This window comes from Camellia sinensis, chromosome 2, assembly GCF_055761805.1.
Source record: "Camellia sinensis isolate YWXY chromosome 2, ASM5576180v1, whole genome shotgun sequence".
Taxonomy (NCBI): Eukaryota; Viridiplantae; Streptophyta; class Magnoliopsida; order Ericales; family Theaceae; genus Camellia; species Camellia sinensis.
Window position 1 is genome coordinate 106,907,173 of NC_138962.1, and position 27,312 is coordinate 106,934,484.

At 38.0% G+C, this 27,312-nt stretch overlaps 1 pseudogene; it reads right to left on the reverse strand.

The window, feature by feature from the left end:
- LOC114284295 (cation/calcium exchanger 4 pseudogene) overlaps window positions 1–24,988 on the reverse strand; it is a 131,744-nt pseudogene extending 106,756 nt beyond the window's left edge.
- Window positions 24,989–27,312: the final 2,324 nt, after the last annotated feature.

Sequence of the window (27,312 nt, forward strand, 5' to 3'; positions counted from 1 at the left end):
AAAAAAACTTATTAGGGGGTGTTAGCCTTAGCTAACATTAATAGTATAAATCTAGTAAGCCAAAGGCCTAATACTAATGGAATGCAGGAGTACAAGTCTAGCAACCCTCTAGGATATAATAGAGAATCAATGAAAATGAAGAACAAAATAATTTTTTTGATCTAGCAGTAGTAGTAATGTAATTTGCCTTTGGCTTTGGAAAATGTTACCCAAAAACACTAATACCTTAGTCGTTAGTGATTTGCACTTTGGAACATACATTCTTAAAAATGGTACAATTTTGTTCTAAAGTGGAGAATTTAGCGAGTCAAAACAACCCAAAAAAATTTGCCATTTTATTTCCTTAAAGGTTTCTTTAGGAGGAAAAAAACACAAATGTAAAAAATTAAAATCTAAGGAAAGTGGAGTTTTGGTACACCAAAATGTTTTAAAAAATGAGCATAATACTCTTATAAATGTGTTTTATATGATTAATTTGAAGAAAAATAGACTATAATTTGTTAAATGCCTGATTGTCAAAATAAAATTTCTTTATAAGTATGTCGAGTTCTGGTACTATAATCTATAAAAGTATACTCCTACGATGACACATTTCAGAGCATTTGGTGTATAATGTTTCTGTTTTGTTCTGCATAACTAAAACAATCTTGTGTTGCTGGTAACATAATATTGGTATAAAGAAATTTTGCTCTCTTAGCCATCTAATTATTTCAAGATGTGTTTGGAGATCTTTATTTTTTATTTTTCCTAGGGCAAGTCTATCATTCACTTTTTAGTCATAATTGTTAGGTCCACACAACCTAGTAATGCAAGTTCAACATCCACTTTTTTTTTTCTTTCTTTTTTTAATAATATCTTTGTTGCTTGTTTAGATTTTATTTTTGTTAATGGAGAAAAATGTACATTGAAGGCCTACTTTCTTAATTGAACTCTAAATTTAAGGCATGACTAACTTTTGAATGATAAACATAAAAGAAAAAGAAAAAAAAACAAAGAAAAAGAAAACAGAACCATAACATTGAGGTGAAACTCAGAAATAAACTCAACGTAACGCATTAGTAACAGAATACCACTAACAAACAAATTACAATTAGTGAACTGATGTCATTATACTAATGCCACGTACTCCCAGCACCTTGGGCAATCTATAACATCTTTTGACATGTCACATTATAGTCTATATGTTCAATTTGAAAAATCTTGCCAATCCTCTCACGCCAAATGTCACATTATAGTCTATATGCAGCAAAAGTTTGATCTGGTCTGGAATTTGTAATCTAGCAAACTACTTCAAGAACCATTTTAGGGAAGGATTTTCCTTTCAAGTTCCTATTTAGCTAGTGAACCGTTATGGTTCTTTTTCATTCTTTAGGATCTCATTTTTGTTCTTATAATTGAACTATGTTATATTTTAGTGCCGTCATAGAACCATGGATTTTGTGGCTGCCTGGAAGAATCTGAAGAAAGACAAGCCATGTACTATCATGTTTTGTCACAAATGCCTCTAGAACAGGTTATATACAATGATGTGCTTCTTGTAATTTAGTGGTTTATTTTTTGATGTGTGCATTGATGGGAGAAACGAACACCGATTCAACAACCCAAATCAAACACAAATTACCGAAAATAAAATATTCTCCCTCTTTATGTAAATCTGTTAGGAAGCAATTAAATGGAGCACAAAATATATAACAAAATGGAATCAAAGGCACATGCACAAAAACACGAGCAATTTTTATGTGGAAAATCTTCTCGGTGTGAGAATGAAAAACCACGGGACCGTAGTCTACCAAAATCTCCACTATCAACAAACAATGGGTGTACAACAAGTTCTCTCTAGCTATAACTAGAGGCAAACAACAAAGATACAAACTCAAGAAATAAACATTCTTGGCATCAAAAAAAGAGAGATCTCACCAAAAACAGGGGACTGTTCCAGAACCCAAAAGCTGCTACCGAATGCTCTAAAACCAATCTCCACCGCTCAGATTTTAAAGTCCTGAGTCACGAACCTACGCACTAAATTTCAGCTCAATCGGACCATGGATGCTTGCCGATCGGAGTTTTTGATCAGATCTGAGCAGAATCTTCATGAACACTTTGAAGCCTTTTTTCTTCTCTGTTTTGGACTGCAACTTCTCTCTTTCTCTCTTAGATTTTCTGGCAACAAATGGGGGTGCCTCTATTTACACACCACATTTTGTCTCAAGACATACCATTATCGATTATTTTCTATTACAATAATGACCTTATCTAAAATGACGACAAAAGAATATCAATACACACCTTAGTTGCATACACAACATCCAAATCCTAACCCTAGCCACCATTGTTGCAACAGCCGCCATTTCACTGCCGCTGCCTCATCGCCCCTCTCTAGCTTTGGCGAATCCCCATCACCACAAACCCTCGCCCTCTCTCTCTCTCTCTCTCTCTCTCTCTCGATCTGTATTCTCGCGATTTGCAATGTGGTGGGTTGCGGGGTTGGTGACGGAAGGGAGGCACGACTAGGCTAGGAAGGGGACAGCGGCGGAGCGCGAGTGAGAAGAGGGGTTGACAACGGTGAAGGTGATCTACGAAAGGAGGCGACGACGGGGCTGAGAAAGAGGTAACGACAAACGCGAGGAAGGAGGGAGGGGTTGAAGACGGTGGCAGCGATCTGTGAGGTGGTGGGTCTCTGGGAATGGAGGCGACTTACGGAATTGGGAAGTGGGCAGCGATAGTTGCGAAAAGGGAAGGAAGTGTTGTCAGCGATGGCCATGGTTGGCGTTGATGGTGGTTGCTGGTGATGGCTGCTGCCGCCAATGGAAGTGTAACAATTAGGTTTTTTTTTTTATTTTTTTTTTAATTTTAATTTGAGGTGTGTACTAATTAGTGTGGGACTAAGGGCAAAAATGGAACATTGTGGTGTAGAGAAAAATTATGTTTTTTCAAATTATTAAAGTTGTGAACTGAGTAGTCGTGTATCTTGAGACCAAATGTGGTGTGTAAATAGAGGCACCCAGCAAAATGGAGTTTATATGCTCCCTCACAAATGGGCCAAAAGCTTAGCTTCTCTCCATGTGGGCTTTACCAAAATGGGCCATCCTTCACAAAGGAGGGAAACGCAGCCCAACAAATCTCTCCCTTCCCGACTATGTGGAGGGAATCTCCATCCCAGTGATCGAACAACAAGTCTCAAGCTTCTCTCTTGATAGAGCTTTTGTTAACATATCAAAACCATTATCATCAGTATAAATTTTTCCAAGTTCTAACAACTTATGATTAAGAGTATCTCTTATCCAATGGCACCTCACGTCGATGTGTTTCGATCTCGAATGGGATGTAGAGTTCTTAGCCAAGTGAATAGCACTTTGGTTATCACAAAACAACACATTGTTGTTGTTTGAAACCAAGCTCCATCAAGAACTTTTTCATCCATAGCAACTCTTTACAAGCTTTTGTTGCGGCAATAAACTCTGGTTATCACAAAACAACACATTGTTGTTGTTTGAAACCAAGCTCCATCAAGAACTTTTTCATCCATAACAACTCTTTACAAGCTTTTGTTGCGGCAATAAACTCTGCCTCTGTTGTAGAAAGTGCGACACATTTTTGCAACCTCGATTGCCAAGAAACAACTCCACCTGAGAAAGTGATCAAATAACCTGAAGTATACTTACGGGTATCCACATCTCCTGCCATATCTGCATCAATGTAGCCAACTAAAATTGGTTTTCCACTTCCAAAACTAAATGTCAACCTGGAAGTGCCTCTAAGATATCTCATTATCCACTTTACTACATTCCAATGCTCTCTTCTTGGATTTGAAAGAAATCGGCTAACTACACCAACTTTATGAGCTATATCTGACCTTGTGGAGACCATTGCATACATTAAGCTTCCTACAGCTGAGGCATATGGAACTCTTTCCATATCTTCCTTCTCTTTATTTGTAGAAGGGCTTTGATTAGTGCTTAACTTAAAATGAGTAGCAAGAGGTGAGATAACCACTTTATCATTGTTCATGTTGAATCTTTCAAGCACTTTTTCAATGTACTGCTTTTGTGACATGTACAACTTCTTCTCTTTTCTATCTCGATAAATTCGAATACCAAGAATTTGCTTTGTTGGCCCCAAGTCCTTCATGGCAAAGGACTGGCTTAGTTGCTTCTTCAATTTGTCAATTCTTGAAGGATTTCTACCAACAATCAACATGTTATCAACATAGAGCAATAAAATAATAAAATCATCATCAGAGAATTTCTGCACAAATGCACAATGGTCAGAAATAGTTTTCATGTAGCCTTGCTCCCCCATAACTGACTCAAACTTATTGTACCACTGTCTGGGTGCCTGCTTCAAACCATAAAGACTTTTCTTTAGCTGACACACATAATCCTCTTTTCCTTTCACTCTGAAACCCTCTGTTTGTTCCGTGTAAATCTCTTCCTCCAAGTCACCATGAAGTAAGGCAGTTTTCACGTCCATTTGCTCAATCTCTATGTCTAGACTGGCGACTAAGCCAAAAACTACACGAATGGAAGACATTTTCACAACTAGTGAGAAGATCTCATCAAAATCAAAGCCTTTTTCTCTTACTGAATCTTTTAACAACTAGTCTAGCTTTGTATCGTGGTTGTGAAGTGAGTTCATCATGTTTCACCCTATACACCCACTTGTTCTTCAAAGCTCTTTTGCCCTTAGGCAACTTCACCAACTCAAAAGTGTGATTGTCATGCAATGACTGCTTCACATCTTACATCGCATCAACCCACTTTAGCTTATGGTCATCTTCCATGGCTTCTGCATAACACTTGGGTTCTCTCCTGGCAGTCATTAACAAATAGTCATCTGTATAATACCAAGTGGAAGGATGTCGGTCTCTAGCAGACCTCCTGGTTGGAACATCTGGTGGTATCTTTGGTGTTGGCAACTGATCAAGAATCTTATCACTTGTCTCAACTTGTAAAGGGTCATTTGCATCACCTAGACCTTGTTGGTCATCTTGAACATCATGTTCAACCTGTGCAGGCAAATCTATCAACGGAACCGGATCCAAGTCAACTAGACCATCACCATACCAAGACATTGTTTTCTCTGCTTTCTCAATATCTTGTATAGTTTGATCTTCAATAAACACAACATCTCGGCTTCTCACTAGTTTCTTGACAACTGGGTCATATAACCTGTAGCCAAACTCATCTAGGCCATAGCCTAGAAAGATGCACTGTCGGGTCTTCGCATCGACCTTAGACCTCTCATCTTTTGGAATATGCACAAATGCCTTACACCCAAAGACACGTAAGTGATCATAGGAAACTTACCTGTCCAAACTTTGTCTAGTACATCAAGCTGAAGAGGAATATATGGTGTGATATTAAGAACATGTACAACTGTACTCAAAGCCTCACCCCAAAAGGATCTTGGTAACTGTGCCTATGAAAGCAAACATCTCACTCTTTCAACCAGTGTCCTATTCATCCTCTTAGCCAAGCCATTCAACTGTGGAGTCTTTGGAGGTGTCTTTTGATGCCTAATACCTTGTTGTCTGCAATAATGATCGAAGGGGCCTGAGTATTCTCTTCCATTATTTGTTCTGATGCACTTCAGCTTCTTCCCAATTTGTCTCTTAACCAAGGCTTGAAACTGTTTAAACACATCCAATACTTGATCTTTTCTTTTCAAGGTATAGACCCACAACTTTCTTGAGTGATCATCTATGAAGGTCAAAAAGTAAAGGGAGCCACCAAGTGTTCTCGTCATCATAGGGCCACAAACATTTGAATATATTAAGTCAAGTATATCTTGTTTTCTTGAAGGAGGGAAACTCTTGAAGAAAACTCTATTCTGTTTTCCTTCCAAGCAATGAGTACATCTTTTCAAGTGTGCACTCTTCATTCCAGACAAAAGATTCTTTTTAGCCAATATTGTCAAGCCTTTTTCACTAATGTGGGCAAGCCTCTTGTGCCACAACGCTACTGTCAACTCATCTTCCATTGCATTAATAATGCCTTTGGAGAGTCTTTCTTGCAATATGTATAAAGTAGAAAACTTCTTGCCTCAAGCTACAACCATAGCACCCCTAGTGAGCTTCCACTGACCATCATTGAAGGTGTTGCAATACCCTTCATCATCAAGTTTACTTGCAGAAATCAAGTTCATGAAGATAACAGGAATATGCCTTATATCTTTAAGAACCAACCTTGTGCCATTATTCATCTCCAAGCATACATCTCCAATACCAATGATTTTGGCCAAGCCATCATTGCCCATCTTTACTGTCTCAAAGTCACCAGGTGTATAGGAAGTGAAGAATTCCTCTTGAGATGTAGCATGAATGGAGGTGCCACTATCAATTACCCAGTTAGTGTCATGGCATGCAATATTAATGACATCATCATCATAAACGACTAAGAAGTCTTTTGAAGTAGTAGTGGCAACACGATCATCAACCTTTTCATCATTGTTCGTTTTCTTATTCACTCTCTCCTTGTTCTCTCTCTTCAATTTTCTGCAATGTTTCTTGATGTGCCCTTTCATGCCACAATGATAGCACTCAACATTAGCAAACTTGTTGGACTTGCTTCTTTTTATATTTGTTCTTAGGACCTCTGCTCTTACTTCTCCCTCTCCTTTCTGTAACCAAAACCTCTGACTGTGAAGAGGATCCCTGTGATTTTCTTCTCATCTCTTCATTTAAAACACTGCTTGTAGCCAGATCCATATTGATTACACCATCTGGGGCCGAGTTAGATAATGACATTCTGAATGTCTCTCAAGAATCAGGCAATGTACCAAGTAAACACAACCCCTATACCTCATCATCAAACTTGATACCTATCCCAACCAACTGATTAATTATTCCTTGGAATGTGTTCAAGTGATCTGTCAATAGGGTTCCATCTTGGTATCTCAAAGTCATCAATTGCTTTATTAGAAACATTTTATTGTTTCTAGCAAGCAACCGTTACGTAACATCGTTAAGTAACGGTTTTGGTGGTTACCGCCACCCGTTACGGTCGTTTTTGCAGTGTGATTGAGATTCACAGGTGTGTCGGCTGTAGCGGTCGTAATGGTGCCGTAACAACCGTAACGGCCTGTTACGCATCGTTACGTAACAGTTCCAAACTGTTTCTTTTGGAAAAAAAACACACAAAAAAAAGCTGAAAATGAGGGAAGAGGGATAGAGAGAAGATGGAAGATAAAGAGAGAAAATGGAGGAGCAAGAGATAAAGAGAGAGAAGAGGGAAGATGAATAACATATTATTGATTTGTTGAAGCTGTAAGACCTATGTTATTCTATTCAGCTGCTATCACTCAACCATTTTGTTTGTGTGTGTCTATCTATATATTGTTTGATAATAATAATAATAATAATAATAATAATAATAATAATAATAATAATAATAATAATAATAATAATAATAATACGTGTGGTCATTATTTATTTGGCTTGGTTGAAATATGTATATATATATTTAGGCTCTTATTTATTCTCTTACTTTTGTCATTGTTTATCTTATATATAATAGTTAATGATTGATTTTTTGTATAATATAAAGTCATTAATTATTAAAATAAAATATAAAAAACTCAGTTTATAGTGATTTAAAAATATGAAATATATTGAATCATACTTAAAAATTTACAAAAATTGATCAATATTTATTTTAAACCCAATAAATATGATCATGGAAAAAAATATGCGTATCGGTAAGTTTTTTCAAATTGTGCGAAAAATAAAAAAATTCACGGTTCCGGTTACCGCCATCGTTACGCTATGGCCTTTACACCCCGCAACCGCAACCGCGCCGCCGCCACCATTACAGCGACTGCAACCGCTTTTCAGAACCTTAGTTTCTAGTTTTTCAGGCATACAACTGTTCAAGTGTGTTCCAAAGTGAGCGTGCATGTGTTTTTCCACTAATATGGTTCAAAACATTATCATCCACCCATTGCCTAATGTATCCACATACTTGTCGGTGCAACAAAGTTCATTCTTCACCAAATTTGCTATCTGGCTTCTCAGTAGCAAACGCTGGTAAATGAAATTGCTTCACATAAAGTAGGTCTTCCATTTTTCCTTTCCAAGTGTGATAATTAGAGCTATTCGAAGTAAACATTCAACACAAGATACTCAACAATATGAACCAAACTCTGATACCACTTTGATGGGAGAAACAAACACCGATTCAACAACCCAAATCAAACTCAAATTAGCGAAAATAAAATATTCTCCCTCTTTATGCGAATCTGTTAGGAAGCAATTAAATAGAGCAAAAAATATATAACAAAATGGAATCAAAGGCACATGCACAAAAACACACGAGTAATTTTATGTGGAAAACCTTCTCGGTGTGAGAATGAAAAACCACGGGACCGTAGTCCACCAAAATCTCCACTATCAACAAATAATGGGTGTACAACAAGTTCTCTCTAGCTATAACTAGAGGCAAACAACAAAGATACAAACTCAAGAAATAAACATTCTTGGCAACAAAAAAAAAAAAAAAAAGAAGAGATATCTCACCAAAAACAGGGGGCTGTTCTAGAACCCAAAAGCTGCTACAGAATGGTTTAAAACCAATCTTCACCGTTCAGATTTTAGAGCCTTGAGTCAAGAACCCACTCACCAAATTTCAGCTCAATCGGACGATGGATGCTTGCCAATCGGAGTCTCTGTTTTGGATTTTCTAGCAACAAATGAGGTTTATATACTCCCTCACAAATGGGCCAAAAGCTTAGCTTCTCTCTATGTGGGCTTAAGTAGCTCACATTGGCTTTACCAAAATGGGCCATCCTCTACAAAGGAGGGAAACCCAACTCAACAAATATATATGAAAAATCTAGAAATCCCCTAAATGTTGATTTGTGATTATGTATCAATTTTAAGCAGTATATAACAATCCCAATCAAACAATCAAGACAAATAGACACAACGATTTTACGTGGAAAAACCACAATTGGACACCTCCAATTGTGATAAAAAAACAACAGGCAACAACCACAAAACAATCCACTAAAAAGATATAAAGTAATTACACAAGTATACTCTCCATTACCTAGCGAATCCATGCCCGAATTGAACCAACCTCTATGTGCCTCTTCCAACCCCGTCTTCACCTCGGAATTGTCTTGATGATGAGCCACTCTGGAATCCACCAAAGCTTCAGGCTCGAATTCTTCAGAATCCACCGAAGAACAACTCTCTCTTTTGTGTAGAACAAACAAATAATCCTTTGATTTATACTCTTTAAACCATGAGTTGAATACTCAATCAAAACATCAAAGAAAACTAGAAAATTATCCCCAGATATAAACCCTAGAACCCAAGAAGAAGCTCTGGAGAAGTAATCCTAAAATCTGACTGAATCACGTACTTATAGAAATCTGAATCGCGATGCTCGCTCGAGCGAAGATTCTCTCGCTCGAGCGAGGAACCAAAAACACGTGTTTTCCATAAGTGGCTTTGCTCGAGCCACGCAAGCTTCGCTCGAGCGCACATTCATCTCTTTCAGGTTTTTTGCCAGACGCAGTCTTCGCTCGAGTGAGCACTTCTTCGTTCGAGCGAGCAAGGGTGGACATGCAACTTCGAATGCAACTTTGCATTTTGCTTCGGGGGCGCTGCCCCTGGACCCCGCCGTGGCGCGCTGTCCCCTGGACCCCCACGAGCTAACCAAGCAGCTTGATCCCCGTCATAATCAGCGAAGTGGCAATCTTGAAAGTATTAACATCACAAACTTCTCTGCAAGGCACAATTCGGGTTGGATTCGCATCTAAACACTCATAGCCTCACTGAAATAAAAAGTGCGAAAACAAATACAACTTAAAGGAGTTTTGTCAAACGGGATTGCCAAGAATAAAAACCTAACAATCTCCCCCTTTGGCAATGCCGTGACAAAACACACCTAACAAATAAAATCCTAAACACGCCAACCCTGACAGCTAATAAAAACAAACTTCTTTCTCAAGGTCATGATCTGCAAAACAACTATTAGTGCCACAATCTCCAAAACAACTATTAGTCCCTCAAGAGTATATGAAAAAGAAATAGACATATCACACGATTATCTTGAAACATGAGATGAAAAACATGAATAGATGAAAACTAAGACTCATGAAAAACAACTCTCAAACAACAAAAGCAAGATCATAAACCACACAAGCAATGATATGACGATGTAAATACCAGGAACATGCAAGAAGGAAATAATTAGCAAACAATGCATAGCAACATGCAAAACAACTATAGCCAATCTCCCTTGCCGAACAAATGAAAGTGTAATGATAAACCAAACTCCCCTTCACTAAAAACAATGAACAAGAAGAAAAACAACAAAAATAATATGGTGGAGCAAGCAAGAAATCTCAGATTTGTACCTTAAAATACACAAGATTATCCAAGAAGCACAATTACTAGTAAACACAATGTGCACAGTCTGTAGAAGATTCCTCATGAAAGAAAGTGATACATTATATGAAAAGCATAGATCCCATGATAAAAGTGTGTGTGTGACTCTTGGAGTTCGACAAACACTAGATTCAATCCTAGTAGTGATCTAAAAGTTGGACCTCCGACAAGAGAATCTAAGCACAACAAAGGAAAGTCAAACCACTAGGAATCAAGGGGTATTTGGTGAGTAAAGGCGGAGGCTCCCCCTCAATCAATGAGTCATTTATTTTTTCCTTTATTTATTTATTTATTTTTACATTTTTTTCCTTTCTTTTGCACACTCATTGGCGGCTGACACGCTCAAGAGTATGGAAACCGAACCAGAGAAGCATGGATATAATAAGGATGGCCTGGTTGGTGACTCTGAGGTAGCCTTTTCCTCATGGCTGGACTACAAAGAATAGAGGGGAAAGCCGTGGAGATGCAAAAAGATGGAAGGTGGTTAAGAGACTCAACATCACCCATGATATGCTAGTATAGGTCAATTCCTCTAGAAAAGCAAAAGATACAATGCCAGAAGTCCATAAAAAAAATAATCACTAAGGCGGAAGACTCCAAAATTTGCTAATACAAGAGTGTGTACAAAATGAGATATACTAATCAAAGAACACATACTCCAAAATGAGTAATGACCACAGAAAGCACACAGATATTAACATGTAATGGATATTCTTATCAATTCCAATATGCACCAAGGACCACTCAAAAATTTTAAGCTTGCAAAACCATACTAAGAAAATCTTTTTGTGTGTGTGTGTGTTTTTTTTTTTTTGTGTTTTTTTGTGTTTTTTTTTTTCAAAAATAAAGCAAGAGAAAAAATGAACAAGCACACATTTAATGACAAAAAAAAAAAAAAAACACAGAAACCCAAAAACTAAAACGACTAAACAAATTAACACAAGTAAAGTTTTCTCACCCAAACTACTTTAGTATGAACAAAGTTGTGAGAATGGCGATTCTTGGGTGGTGTCTTGACGTTGTGGTTCCCTTCCCCTTCAATAAGAACCCGTCTTGACATGGTTTCCAACTTCCTATTCCTAGAACTAGGCAAATGCAAACTCGCTCCATGTTTGGTCTCAAGCACATCAAAATAGCGAGGTCTAATATGACCCTTAACCTCATTACCACCAATGAAGTGTCTCCTATCCCATGAGATGTTCGAATTTCTTCCATATCTATGTGTAATGCCCTCAAAATAGACTCATTATATATATTTGTCACTGACACGCAATATTTAAAGTAAACAATTCATTATCTCATTCATCAGAGTATTTCTAAATAAAAGCATTACATGTAACATCAAATTAAATGCCCTACGGGCTTACATCTTTCCAAGCCAACACTTGGACACAAAAATATGAGTTCTAACTCAAATACAAGTAAAGCCCTAGGCTTGAATGTTTACATGTACTATCAAATCAAAACAACTAACTGAAGATAGTCTTCAAAATCCAAAAGTCAAATCCTTCCAAGCTAAGTCCTTGGAGGTAGCTTATCACCTGAACCTGAAAATGATGTTCCCATAAAGGGTGAGCCATAGCCCAGTAGAAAAATACTAAACCAAATATAAGCATTGAATAAAGCTATAGCATTCAATAGATGGTTAACCAAGATAATCAATTGTATCATTGCACAGTCTCATGACACTAATGTCTAAGACACAGTTCACTTTCCATTATTATCAACATGGCTCAGAACCTGGCCAAACTTACAACAGTGAACTATATATCATATTCACATTACTTTCAATATCAACAAAACAAATGAGACTCAGGCTCATATCAAAACACTTCATACTTCCCGTTTGATACACATTGTAGTGCTGTATCAATAACATGTAAAAACACTTCATTATAATAAGCACACATAATAGTGATGCTAATGGAGTCCATCCCCTATCTCCTCCCAAACAAAATCCGGTTTAGAGGTCCATCCCCTATCTTTCCCTAAACCGTGGAGTACATCCCCTATCTCCTCCCAAACAATATGCATATGCAATGCTCAATCAATACATGTAATTTCTGTATTAATTCAATAGTCTAAATTTATGACTTCAACAAATTGATTAGTTTCAATTTTCCCTAATCCACATGCAATGTCTACAACAAACACGACTATCCTCCACCGATAGCCCAAAACAGTTATTTCTAGACTGGAAATAAATATATCAACAATTCAATAGGCGAGTGATTTTAATTATCCAACTACACCATTTAATCAATGAATTCCTCAATTTCATGCATTTAACCAATTTTCCAAATTTCCTTAAATTAATTATACAAATTAATTTATTAATACAACTAGGGTTTTTCCCAAAATTACCAAAGTACTCCCAACATATCAAAATAAAAAAACTTAGAACAAAACTTATAGGATGGAATAGGAAATCCCTACTTCGAAGAAAATAACCCGAATGGAGAAGACGAAGATGAAGACCTAAATTCCAAAGTGCTCCAAACCACCAAACGTTCAGATTAAATGGAAGCCCTTGACTCACTCTATCTTTTTAATAAAGGACTAAGGTTAGATACTCACCCTAGGTAGATCAATTCTTAGAGAGAAGGCAGGTTTAGAGAGAGAGAGACTCTCAAGGGGCGGTTTTTAAAAGTTAAGAAAGAAAAGTAGGTCAAAAAGTGATCCAAAAAGTGAAATCACGGACTGATGTAGTCGACTCCCCGCTCGAGCGTCCAAACTCCCGCTCGAGCGTCGAATACGCACTCCTAGTACTTTTGCAGAACCAGGTCCCCGCTCGAGCGTCCAACTCCACGCTCGAGCGGCACTCACACATTTCCGCTCGAGCGTCCAATCCCACGCTCGAGCGTCCAACACTGCACAGGAAATACTGGATGGGTGATAATCCTGCTCGAGCACCAAAACCCCCACTCGAGCGAACAAGCAACAAAAGAATCCCCGCTCGAGCGTCAAACACCCGCTCGAGCGGACAGGTCAAAATCTGGGTAACTAGTTTTGGCATCTAAACTCAACCGACCTGTAACAGACCCGCCCAACACATCCTATAACTCAAATACAAAGAGATTAAAGGACGACAACAACCAATATATACTGACAGGATCCACGGAACCTAAGTCCGGATACAATAATCTAAAGGAAAAAGACCGGGGTCGCTATACTATGAGACACTCTCCCATGCAACTTATAACAATAAGGGCGAATATGACCATGCATACCACAATGATGACAAATAAACACAGGGTGTATAGGGTGTACCTTCTTTTCTTTGACCTTACTAACTTTAGGAAGATTGAGAACGCCATCCTTATGTTGAATTTTTTGTTCTCCCTTTCCTTGAGTTCTTGTATCATGAGATGTAGATGCACTCTGTTTTTGCTCTTTGTTATCACCAAAGCCAATGCCACTCTTGTCAGAACAAATTTGTTGAGACCCAATGATATTGTCTAAAGTCTTTGATCCTCTGTTCCAAAGACCAATGGTAGCCATAGCACACTTGAGTTCTTCCTCTTTCTTGATCATTAGTTCTTCCAAAGCAACTTGAGACATCTCGAGAGTTTCAATTTTTTCTTCATATGTTGCATAGATTTGCTGTAGCTTGTTCCTTTCTGTCTCACAAGTCAAGAGTTTTGCACAAAGAGCTTGTCGATCATTAGCTATCTTGATGGCATCAATCCTAGCCTCGGAAATCTCCTCCATTAGTTTGACATTCTCACTTTCACATGCTGTGAGTTTCATAGCGAGTTTGTCATTCAATTTGGATAACTTAAGAGATTCCTTATACAACTTTTCATAAGCTTGCTCAAGCTCTTCATCATCACTTCCCGAGGATTCATCATCAGTGGCATTCTCAACCAGGCTCTTCGGATACTCTGTTCGTCCTTCAGTTTCGGAAGTCGCCATAAAAGCAAGGAATTGTTTATGTCCCTCTTCACCTTGTTCTTCGTTGTCACTTTCATCTTCATCAAATTCTGATTCATCATCCCAAGTGATAGCTAGGGCTTTCTTCTTCCTCAACCGAGTGGGGCATTCTTGAGCAAGTGGCCAAATCCTTGGCATTCATAGCATTAGACTCTTTCAGAGTTCCCTTGTATCTTTCCTTTCTCCTTCTTGGCTATAGAATTAATTTTGAGTTTATCTTTGCCTTTAGATTTATGATTCTGAGTAGATTCCAAAAGATTAGGATTCTTTTCCAAGAAAGATTTTTTAAATTGTTTAACAAAAGTAGCCGTAATCTTGGAATCTATCTCACAATCCTCATCAGAATCCTCTTCAACTCTATGAGCACTACTAAAAGCAATATCTTTTTGTTTCTTTTTGAAATTCCTATGTGCCCCATAAGTTTGGAGATTTCCAACCAAGTGATCCAGCTTGAGGTTGTCAACATCTTGAGCCTCCTCAATAGCCGTAACTTTTGGTTGGAATCGATCGGGCAAGGATCTCAAAATTTTTCCCACAACTTTGGATTCTGGTATTTTTTCACCTAAATTGAAGCTGAAATTTACAATGTCACTCAACTTCGCTTAAAATTCATCAAAGGTCTCACTATCTTTCATTGAAAGGTTTTCGAAACTAGACGTGAGCCTTTGAAGTTTTGAGCATTTAACAGAAGGAGTGCCCTCATGAATAGTTTGTAAGATATCCCAAGCCTCTTTTGCGACTTCACAATTGCAAATACGACTAAACTCTTCAGGTGTGACAGTGCATAAGAGAGAATTGATAGCTTTACTATTCCAGCTACTATTTTGGTAATTAATTGTGTCCCACTTATCAATTGGTTTGGGGAAAGTTACTCCATCAACGGTAATTGTTGGTTCGGTCCACCCATTCATGACAGATTGCCAAACTTTTTCATCTATAGATTTCAAAAACGATCTCATCCAAACTTTCCAAAAAGAATAATTGGATCTGTCAAGTAGGGGTGGTCGAACCATAGAATTTTCCACACGTATTGAATCCATTATCACAAATCAAACAAGATCTCGTTCTAAATTTTTTTTTTTTAAATACAATGACCTGCTCTGATACCAATTGAAAAATCTAGAAATCCCCTAGATGTTGATTTGTGATTATGTATCAATTTTAAGCAGTATATAACAATCCCAATCAAACAATCAAGACAAATAGACACAACGAGTTTACGTGGAAAAACCACAATTGGACACCTCCAATTGTGATAAAAAAAACCACGGGCAACAGCCACAAAACAATCCACTAAGAAGATATAAAGTAATTACACATGTATACTCTTAGTTACCTAGCGAATCCACGCTCGAATTGAACCAACCTCTATGTGCCTCTTCCAACCCCGTCTTCACCTCGGAATTATTTTGACAATGAGCCACTCCAGAATCCACCAAAGCTTCACGCTCGAATTCTTCAGAATCCATCGAAGAACAACTCTCTCTTTTGTGTAGAACAAACAAATAATCCTTTGATGTATACTCTTTAAACCATGAGTTGAATACTCAATCAAAACATCAAAGAAAACTAGCAAAATATCCCCAGATATAAACCCTAGAACCCAAGAAGAAGATCTGGAGAAGTAATCCTAAAATCTGACTGAATCACGTACTTATAGAAATCTGAATCGCGATGCTCGCTCGAGCAAAAATTCTCTCGTTCGAGCGAGGAACCAAAAATGCGTGTTTTCCATAAGTGGCTTCGCTCGAGCGACACGCAAGCTTCGCTCAAGCGCACATTCATCTCTTTCAAGTTTTTTGCCAGACGCAGTCTTCGCTCGAGCGAGCACTCCTTCGCTCGAGCGAGCAAAGGTGGACATGCAACTTCGAATGCAACTTTGCATTTTGCTTCGAGGGCGTTACCCCTGGACCCCGCCGTGGCGCGTTGCCCCCTGGGCCCCCGCGAGCTGACCGAGCAGCTCGATTCCCGTCATAATCAGCGAAGTGGCAATCTTGAAAGTATTAACATCACAAATTTCTCTGCAAGGCACAATTCGGGTTGGATTCACATCTAAACACTCATAGCCTCACTGAAATAAAAAGTGAGAAAACAAATACAACTTAAAGGAGTTTTGTCAAACGGGATTGCCATGAATAAAAACCTAACAATATATATATATGTGTATATGAGGAGTTGGAATGTTTCTGTATTGTATTCCATGCTTAGATGTGTCTGATCTTAGAACAGCTACAGAGAAAAAACAGAAGAAGTGGCATTTTTGGGGGACTGAAATTGTCCGAAGTGCAGAGGCATCTGCAACTACTGTTTCTGCAGGTTAGTGTTTATTTTGTTTACTTTTCTACTTTTCATTGGCGTTTTAAGTATTTCGGTGGTGAATCTCAAATTATTTTCTTTTCAGGAAGAAGCAAGGACACCAACCCACTGGTATGCTTGTGCACACAGCCAAGACAACTGGTTTTTCCTCTATTCAGAGATTCTTCATGCTAAAGGCCCTGAAAATTTTGGTATTAAAAAGATTGTAAAAGGCGTTGACGTTGGGCCAACACATACAAGAAGGCAACACGATTGATGGGATTATGTTGAAGGAGACTAGTACCAAAAAGTCTCGAATTTCTAATGGAGTCTCCAAGAAAGAGGTCAAAACTAGTCAAACAGTTGGAGTTGTAGAAGAGGAAAAGAACCTGGAAACAAGGATTTCTAAGGGAGTTTCATCTAAACTGATTAAACATGAAAAGAATAAAGAAGGAAGGCATTGCAGAAAACAAACAAATGCTATAAAGTTCTAAAACCAAGATATTGATCTGGACATCCCATTGCCTCAGGGCACTGAGTTGACAACTGTTGCTGGAATTGACCTACCACCGGAAGCTTCTATGCTGCTTTTGATGAGGCAATTAACTTTACATCTTTTTAAGCACAATTTGCATTCACTTTGACGTTTTACTATGCATCTATTCTGTTTTAAGTTTTTTGATGTTTACAGTTATCCTGTTCTTGTCACTCAACTGTTCTCAAACATGAGGTACATAACACTGATGACTAGTAGTGCCCATTATTCTTTGTACTTCGCATATTTGTTAAGATTTTATTGATATGATTTTGATGGACAGTGGCTATAAATATACCCCATTTACTACTGAAATGTTTGGTTGATTTGCTGCCTTGTTTCTCTTTTATTGATAATACTTTTGTAGATTAGTAACAAAATCAAGCTTTTAGTAGCATGTTGTTTTTTATCTCACTTTTTACATTGCCCATTCTCCTTTGATAGATTCTTGATTTGAAGGAAGGGGAGCCTGAAGATATACTTTATGAACTAATACATGGGGGTCGTGGGTCAGAGGAAGATTATCTCCAGTTGTCCATTTTTACATCCAAATGCTGACTCTGATGCAAAAGGACTTGGGAGAGAATTATAAACCTCTGCACTAAACTCATGTAGCTAATCAAATTCCTTGTAGTGGGTAAATATTCTCATATCTGTTGTGTTCTCTGTTTAGCTCTCCAGTGATAACTCCAAAAGTTGGCAAAGATTCATGGCTGAATTCCCTACAAAATTGTACCTCCAGACCCCTTTCTATATTGAAAAAAGCTGAAGCTGGAGCGATTTGGTGGGAAGCTGATGATTATGATAGTTTAGACTCCTAATAAAAGCTTAGACTGTGAAAACCCAATAAAAAATAAATAAATACTTAAATAATAATAATTTTACAAACCTCAAATGTTTTACTGTGAATCTTTAAGTGTAAATTAAATACTATTAGAGAATATTTTAATTAATTTTCAAACACATAATATTAAAGGTTATTAATAATAATTAAGTTGGACGGTTGGTTATATATATTAGGGAAGGTAAACCCTAGAGATTTTTTGTTTATAATTTTAATCAACCCTAGCTCTCCTAACAGAAGCAGCCGTGAGGGGGAGAGAGAGAGAGAGAGAAGAGAAAAGAGAGACCGGAGAGAAACTTTCAGCAACATTGGTGGTCAACAACTCTAAGGTATTGTCCTATTTTATTATATTTATATATTGTGATGGTTCATGTGTGTAATCTGCTTGTTGTTGGGAAGGAATAGGAGAAACGGGTGTGTTGTTTGGGTGCCAAGTCAGTGGTTAGTGATGAGAAATAATGGGTGTAATTTTTAGTCCAAAAATTCTGCACACAAACACAAACTTTAAAAATCAAGAAACCATATCAAACGGATAAATTTTAAACTAAAATTTTAAACTAAAAAATAGTGTAAAACAGTAACTTCGGAAGTGTTGTTCTCTTTGGGTACAAATCCGAAAATTATCAAATTAGTATAATTAGAACCGGTTACAAGTCTAGTTTCTTACATTTTTGGTCTTGTATTGATTGCTTGTGTATACTAAGAGAACGATTGATTTCTTTAAAGTGCTGCAAAAAGCGATCAGTTTGGATATAATTAATTGTAAATAATTATTTTGATAAGCAAATCAGGTAAAACCAATTGGGTTTGAAAGTTAGAATATATTAGTTGATATCTGGAGGGTTTTGAAATTTTTCTAACAGCATGGAGTAGGGTTTAATTTTCAAAGTTAGCAAATAGATTGGAAAAACTTGTTTAAAATTCTGTTTTATCTTACAGTTACTTTTAATTCAGTTTCGATCTGAACCTATGTCTTAGGTAATCTTAGACCTTGAAGAACATGAACTTAGGTATTATTTAATTGTAACGGTAAGTTGGGTTGAGCCGTGATAGTGTGATTTAGCTTGGGGTTACTTAGTTTCTTATTCTTTTTAGTATTTTTGAGTTAGTAGTGACATGTAGTTTTTGTACTTGGTCCAAGGCACTAGTTGGACTTTCCTATTCGGTTTGAGGATTATATTATTCCGTGTTTAGGTGAGTAGTTGCATGCTACAGATTTTTATAAATGTTCCCCTATCCTGAACTGTTGAAAAATTAAATTGTTGTTTCAGTACTAAACTGTTTTGATAAATTATTATATTATCAATGGAATCTAAAACATGTGTAAACTTGGCATACTGTAAACTATTTGTTATGGTCTCATGTTTATAATGGTGAACTACTATGTTTTTGCGAAACTGAATTGTATTGATTATTGAGACCATCTGTATATAAAAATCCAAGGAAATTATTCCTGTGTGTGGTGACTCTAGCCAGTAGGGAATAGATCCGGGTTGGGCTGTGATGACTCTAGTGCTCAATGATTGTAAGTAAAAGACCTGGGTTAGGCTAGGTGACCTTCAATCGGATCATTTTAGAGAAAAGGCCCGGGTTGCCACCCCGAGGATGACTCTTGGTTCGATATTGGATCCAACGGGCTTATTGCCTTGAAAACTTTGTGGCATGTTACTTGTTATTCTTGGTACCCAAAAAATTATTAATGATCATGTTATATTCTTTTTTTTAAGTGGAGAATGTCATTTATTATGTTCTTGAGAGACACGAGTATTTTAACTTTTGACCTGTGAAACTTTCTTTCTGAAACAGATTATCTTCATTAAAACTATATGTCAATTTAGTTTCTGTGATATATATCTTATTTTGGATTTGGACTCTGTTTTCAAAACTGTATTTACTATCTATGTTTTTACTCACTAAACTATTAGCTGACTTAGTTGTTTATCATTTCCAGGTATTAGAAGGACTTAGAGTGGACAGGGACTCAATTGCATGGACCTCTAGGGTATTCATATATTTTGTTTTAGCTTGTTATGTCGGTTTTGTGCATACATTGTGGTTGAATTTTATTTAAAATTATTTTATTTTGTAGGCGAGTTGTGTCCCATTTAGTATATATTTTTGAAAGTTGATTATGGCTTGTTTTGCCATGGATACTGGTGACATGTCATTGGATTGAATTTTGATTTATTTTTACTGGACTATTGTTACAGTTATTCTATGGGCTAGGGTCCTATGGGCCACGACCGGTCAGACCCTGGTTTGGAGTGTGACATAGACTATTAAATTTTCTTTGTGATGAATTTTTTGCACTGCATAAGTTATAAGGTTTCACATTTTCTATAGCGATCCCGGTTGTCCCTTTACCGTTCTGTTGCATTCCGGACTCGGTTCCGTGAAGTTGGTAGTGGTATCTATCTTGTTGTCGTCCTTTAATTCCACTTGATTGAGTTTTAGGATGTTTTGAACAGGGTTGCTACAGGTTGGTTAGGCCTTGGTTTCAATTCCTTGTTGTTCAGTTTTTAGGCGATCCGCTCGAGCGGGTCTTCTTGCGCTCGAGCGGGGATTGCACACCTCCAGCATTTCGTGTTCCTGCAAAACTTCTGCAGATGTGATTTTTACGCTCGAGCGGGTTCGTTGGCGCTCGAGCGGGTAGTACTTTCTGGGCATAAGTTCTGGGAGGGGAAAATCTACGCTCGAGCGGATTGGTTTTCGCGCTTGAGCGGAAGTGCTTTATTCTTGTGTCTTGGCGCTCGAGCAGGCCTTATTGCGCTCGAGCGTGTCCAGATTTTTGTTCTTGGCGCTCGAGCGTTGTGTTCTCCGCTCGAGCGGGTCATGCGTATATGAGTTATCCGCTGGGTCATTTTAAATAACATTTTCACTTTTCTTCTCTCTCTTACTTTCCCAAAAACCCCATTGTTGAGCTTCTCACTCTAGAACTCTACCTTCTCTCTAGGTATTGATCTAGCTAGGGTGTTTTCCTCACCTTTGGCCTTTACAAAAGAGTTGTTGATCGTCGAGGGCTATCTTTTGATCCGAGAAACTCGTGGTTTGGAGCAAGTTCGTTTTCATCGTCTTCTTCTTTGGTTGTTATCTTTTGAGGTAGGGATTCCTACTCACTCTTATGGTCTTTGACCTAGATTTTTAGTTGTTTTGATAGAGTGTTGAACTTGGGGAATTTTGGGACTTAGGGTTTCAAAATGTGTAAAAAACGTTTTATGATTTTGGGCTCATAATATGTATTTTGGGTTTCAAAATGATGATATTATCGTTGGTTGGTGATATTGGAACCTTTGGGTTAATATCGAGAGTTGGGGGTAAAAGCCCTAATTTGTTGTTTAAAATTAATTGGTATAATTAATTTGGGAAAATTGTGAACTTGTGGAATTGAGTTGAAAATAATGAAATTGGCTCATTATGTTGTGAAATGATGGAGTTGGATTTATAAATCGCTCGCTTTTGAAAACATTGATATTTTATCTGTTGGGAGCTTTTATTATCTATTTAGAAATAATTGTTTGGGCTATCGATGGAGGGTAGTTTTGATTGTTGTAGACAATGCATGATGATTAGGCAAACTAAAACTAATCAATCGGATGTGTCATAGAGTATGACGGTTGATGGAATACATTAACGTTATGTATTGATTGATTGTGTATATGACCTTTGTGTATATATGCATTGTGTGTGTGGGAGGAGATAGGGGATGTACTCCACGATTTAGGAGAAGATAGGGGATGGACCTCTAAACCGGATGTTGTTTGGGAGGAGATAGGGGATGGACTCCACTGATACAGCTCATATGCTTGTCAAATAATGTGGTGATACAACTTATATGCTTGTCATTGGAAGTGTTGATACAGCTCATATGCTTGTCATGGGAAGTGTTGATATAGCTAATATGCATATCTGTTGAAATGTAGATATAGCTTGTATGCTTATCTGTTGAGATGTTGATATAACCTGTGTGTTTATCTATTGTAAAAATGGAAAATGTTTAATATGAGTCTTTGTCTCATATAAGTGGTTGGCCAGGTTCTGAGCCATTGATGGAAATTGTGAAATTGATAAGAAATGGAAATGGATTATGAATTGGTTTATGAAAATTGAACATTTATCAATTGCTAATGTCTTAGTCATTGCTCATACTGTGTTTAGCATATCTCTATTGGGCTGTGGCTCACCCTATATGGGAATACCATTTTCAGGTACAGGTAGCATGCCACCTCCAAGGACGTAGCTTGGGAGGCTAGAGGCGGGCAGACTTTTGTTGTTTAGTTTCTTGATGTATTACATGTATATTCAAGCCAAGGGCTTAATGTGTAAATGAGTTAGTACTCTTTTGTTGTAACCAAGTGTTAACTTGGAAAGCTGTAAGCCCGTAGGGCATTTTCTTTTGTCGTTAACATGTAATACTTTTTGGTAATGGAACTCTGATGAATAGAAGAATGCGGAGCTTTTATATATCAATGTATGTCTATATTGTTGGGTTTAATGTTTTTATTTTGAGGGCGTTACATTTTCTTTGCTCAAGTCTTCAATTTTTGCCCCTTTGCATCACAAAATGTTGTGGGAAAATACATAATTTTTCCTTGTAGAAAAATAAGGAGTTGGATAGAAGACCAGAATTCAAAATTTGCTGAAAAGGGAAGGAAGCAAAAGAAAGAATTGTTGCTGCAAAGCATAAGGTAGAAAAAAACTATGGACTTCTGAATTTGGGAGCATAGAATAATGTCTTTTATAGTACTTTTATTTTAAATTTAATAATATGTACAGGAGAAACAATTGAAGCAGAAGATGAAGGAAAAAGTGGCCAAAGCTGTCATTGCAAAAAAATGGTGTTCCTCTTTCAATTTTTGAGCATGAAGCTATTTTTCACAAATTAAAACTGAAGCAGCTCAAGCTCATGCCGAGATGGTGGAGTCAAAAGGCATGTTACCTATGGATATGTTTTATGTGTTCCATACAAATAAGTTGAGTTGAACTGGTAACATGGCTGTTAAAGTTTGCCTTTGTAGAATTTGGATGGAGGTGCCTAAGTTTAGCTCGCCTATTGAGTTTGTGAATGTTAGTCTGACCTCATACTTACTGTAATTTTAACTGAGCTCGTTAAATAGCGTTTTGCATAGGGCTACAAACAAACCAAGAATGCAATTTGGCAAAATATAACTTTTTGAGTTAATTTGGTATTCATTCTTTATGAACCTAGAATGGATTAGGAGTTAACCAGGTGAGTGAGTGGATCAATGCCAAAATGGGTGCAATTCTTGTTTGGGATTCTTTTGACTTATTGAATGCATGACACATGTGAAAAGGTCAAGAAAAATTTGATATGAAAAAAAAAATATATACAACCTATTGTGATTTCTGATGTTTTAAATAATTCTTACCTATGTTACATGCAAATATTTTTAGAATCTCAATAACAAAATACGTTTTGGCAATAAAAAAAGATTGTTGAAATATTTATGTTGTATTTGGCCATTATGGTTGGCTACTTGACCAGATTTTGGAGAGTCGGCACATCATTTTCCTTAAGAATTCTGCTTGGTCACCTAGTCTTTCTTTCCTTTTTCAGCAATTACACATATTGCTATAATTTGTTATAATCTCCATATTTACTATCAAGCCTCAAAGAAGGAAAGCATCCAGACAAAGCGATCTGCACACCATCCCCACCATTCATTGCCAATGCAACATTTTGACACTAAATCACCCATCGAGTTGTCCCATGCCAATACAGTTAATCCAAGGATTGATGGATTCACCCCTAGAATTACATCAACCCTACCAACAGAGCAACAAGCTCATTTGCAATCATGTAGAACCAAATGATACTCATAAAAAATCCACCCAAAACCCATGGAAGTAAAAACTTCTAAGGTGGACAATCTGATCTAGTGTACCGAAAAGCAAGAACACCGAGTGCACAATCAAGTGGAAACACCAAGCAAATAAGCAACCTTTCTGCTTTTAGAACCCACACTGTCTTGAGTACTCCAGAGAAATGCTAGAAGAGTGGGATCAAGTGAAGCACTGCCTACAGCGTAGAGACTTTGAACAAGATTCCTCCTCAACTAGAGGAATTGTCAACCAGCGTGGCACTGTTAAAGGCAACTCCATTATCGAACATAGTTTAGAATAGGAGAATGACGAGTGCTCAGTTTCTATGCCATCATCAATCTAGCCCCACATAGGCATTGTCAGACACCTTAGCTGACTGATTTGAATATATTGTCACATTTGATGCCCACATCCACTGAGGCAATGCACTACGGGACATGATTGTATCACTTTATGTGTCCATATCAAGCAAAGTACTATATAGAGTCATCCGCTTGGTTCCCTTGAGAGAACACACTTCCTTTGAAAGGAAGCAATGGTGTAACAACATCCAATTTCAACCTCCATGCATGTTTCCTCAAAATCTCATTCACAGCAACAACAAATGCATAAACCGCATAAATCAAGACAAATGGGATGGCTCTGCCCACATTCACCTTACCAACATACAACATCAATGAAAGTTATACAAGAGTAACAATGAAGAAAGAAACTAATATCTCTAATAAAATATTTCTGATCAATCCAAACTTCCTGCTCAGCTACACAGAGAAACAGTCCCAACAACGACACAAGTAACAAACATTGACCCACCCAACACACTATTAAGTCCCACATCACCAGTGCCTGCCCCATAAAATCAGTAATACTTGCAAACACATCAGGAACTCTATAGAGTCACCCCAACAACAATTAGAGATAGTCTCAATAGACTTGAGAGCTTCTCCAAAGAACAATAGAAGTAATTCGCAGTGTGACCCAATAGATATAACAATGCAGCCAGCCAAATACCCAATATTACATAAGTAAATGCATTTTCATGACAATCACAACAGAAAAACATTGTATAATCAAAGAATCCACCGGACGAGCACTGGGGGTGCGCTTTCAAGAACTCACAATGGCTTGCAAAATTCACGTGGTTGAATAATCAAGCACAAAATTTAGGGTTACTTGTTGTAAGAGGAGCTAATTTGAGCCCATTAAATTAATTAGGCCCAGTAGTCCAAGGTTGGTGGGCCTGAATTTATCCCAAGTCCAAGATTGGTGGGCCCGGATTTATCTCCATCAAATGGGTTGAATCGCTCTAAGCCTCGAAATGGTTCGGATCCATGAACTTAGAGACTTACTCAGGCCCGGACTCGAAAGGGTATTGAGCAAGCCTAGAGATCCGAGACACTCGGACTCGAAAGGGTTCGGATCCACGAACCTAGAAATCAAAAGCACTTGGCTTCGAATAGATTCAGATGCAATCTAGAAGTCGCTCCGTTAATGAGTCCTAGAACACTTGCGGGCTCGGAGCTTTCCAGGATCTACGCAACAGAACAATAGACGTAATGGAGTTCAAACAAAGGACCCGATCCCGAGGACGGTGAGTGGAGATAAATTCACTCTTCAGTTAAACTAGCCTATACCCGGGGTCGAGGTGGCACGATCTAGGGGGTCCCTGAGACTCGGCAATATTTGCGGCAAGGCGTTCTCTGAAGCTACCCCTGACCCTTATGCGGCAGGACGTCCTCTGGGACTACTCTTGACCCTTTGGGATGATTGGGGATCATTGGTTAGGTGTGGCTAAGAAGAAGGGTTCGCCGAGAGGTTGATCTCCTCTTCGGGGTTTTCCTCATCCTTGGAGAGGTCACCTCCTCGGACAAGGTGGTTAGAGAGAATATTCCCCATGTGCCTTGCATATGGGCTCCATCCTACATCATGAGGTGCCTATAAATAGCACCCACCCATAGCTTTACAAGGGATGGATTTTGGAGAGATGACTCTTAGGAAAGAACTAATTTTTCATCTCCATTATCAACTTTGAGAGTGAAAGTGGGAGACCCATGGGAGAGCCTTGCCATTATCCTCTCTCTAAATACTTTTCCTTCTTCTTCACCCAATCTCTTATCTCCATCATCTCTTTTACTCATGTGTTCTTAACTTGAGACTATTGAAGAATCTAAGCCTCTCATCTTCTTCTAGAGACTTCGAAGTTGTTCTTCAAGGATCTTCGAAGATCTTCGAATTTTCCAACGACATTCTTGAACCCTCTCATACATTTGGCGACTCCGCTGGGGAGGCGGATTGGTTAATGGTCTCAATGAGATCTGGAGCCTACATGTCAGACCCAAACCCGGCCCTATGGGTTTAGCACCGTAACCGGCCAGTAATCCGAGATTACCGAAGGCCGACTAAACAGTAGTACAGTAAAACAGAGTACAGGGCCTGGCGGAAGCCAATACAGTAATTAAACAATGCCCAATGAGCTGTGACAGTCTGTATGCAAAAAGACTTTTCAAACATATTTACATAATCAGTATAGAGCAGTATGCACAATATATACAATCATTCAGACTAGGGACGTCATCCCTTACATGACAGTACAGTAAACATTCAGTCTATACAATCCATTCGGTATAACAAAACAGTAAGACAGTACAGAAGGGGGAATCCTAAAACACCCCTAAGCCTTAGCATGATAGGCTTGGAACCTCGCGGTGAGGCATAGGAGTTGGCTTGACAAAACTGGAGTAACCCTGATGCTCCTAGCCGCGGTCTGGTGCCTGATCACCTACATATATATATATGAATAGTGAGCTAAAGCCCAGTGAATAACATAATGCGTAAAGAGGTTAAGAATGAATGTCCTTACAGTATGAAAACAGTTCATTTAAACAGTATTCCAGTTGTTCAGTCAGTACAGTCATATGTGGTACACCCATTAGCATAACAGTATAGTAAACAGTAGGTCTTAAAGGCTGAGTAGTAAATGATGGCCATCAGTCAGTAACAGTAGTGGTTCCAACAAGGGAACCGACAGAGATTTCTATCGCAGTAACAGTAAACAGTAGGTGCTAAGGATGCCACAATAAAGTTCAGAATATAGGACATACATTCATTCAGTTAACAGTAATCAGTTCAGAGAACAGTACAGTTCAGTTGTTCAGAAGATAATCATTTGTGAACATATCTTTACACAATCGTTACTCACAGAGTTTGGGCTACAGTATGCTAGAGCGTGTCTCCCCAGTCGCCAACCCTACACAGTTAACAGATTGAACACACACTAAGCTACACAGCTGGGAAAGATAATAACTTAATCCCTAATTTGCCTCGGTGTGTTCTACGTCTATGTCCTCAATAAGATGTCTTAAACTAGGCCTAGGAATGCCTACAATGGGATGAGGATGCAAAGATGTACTCAAAAAGCAGTCTCAGAATTTATCAGAAAAACAGAGTCCCGCTCGAGCTGTCATGCAACAA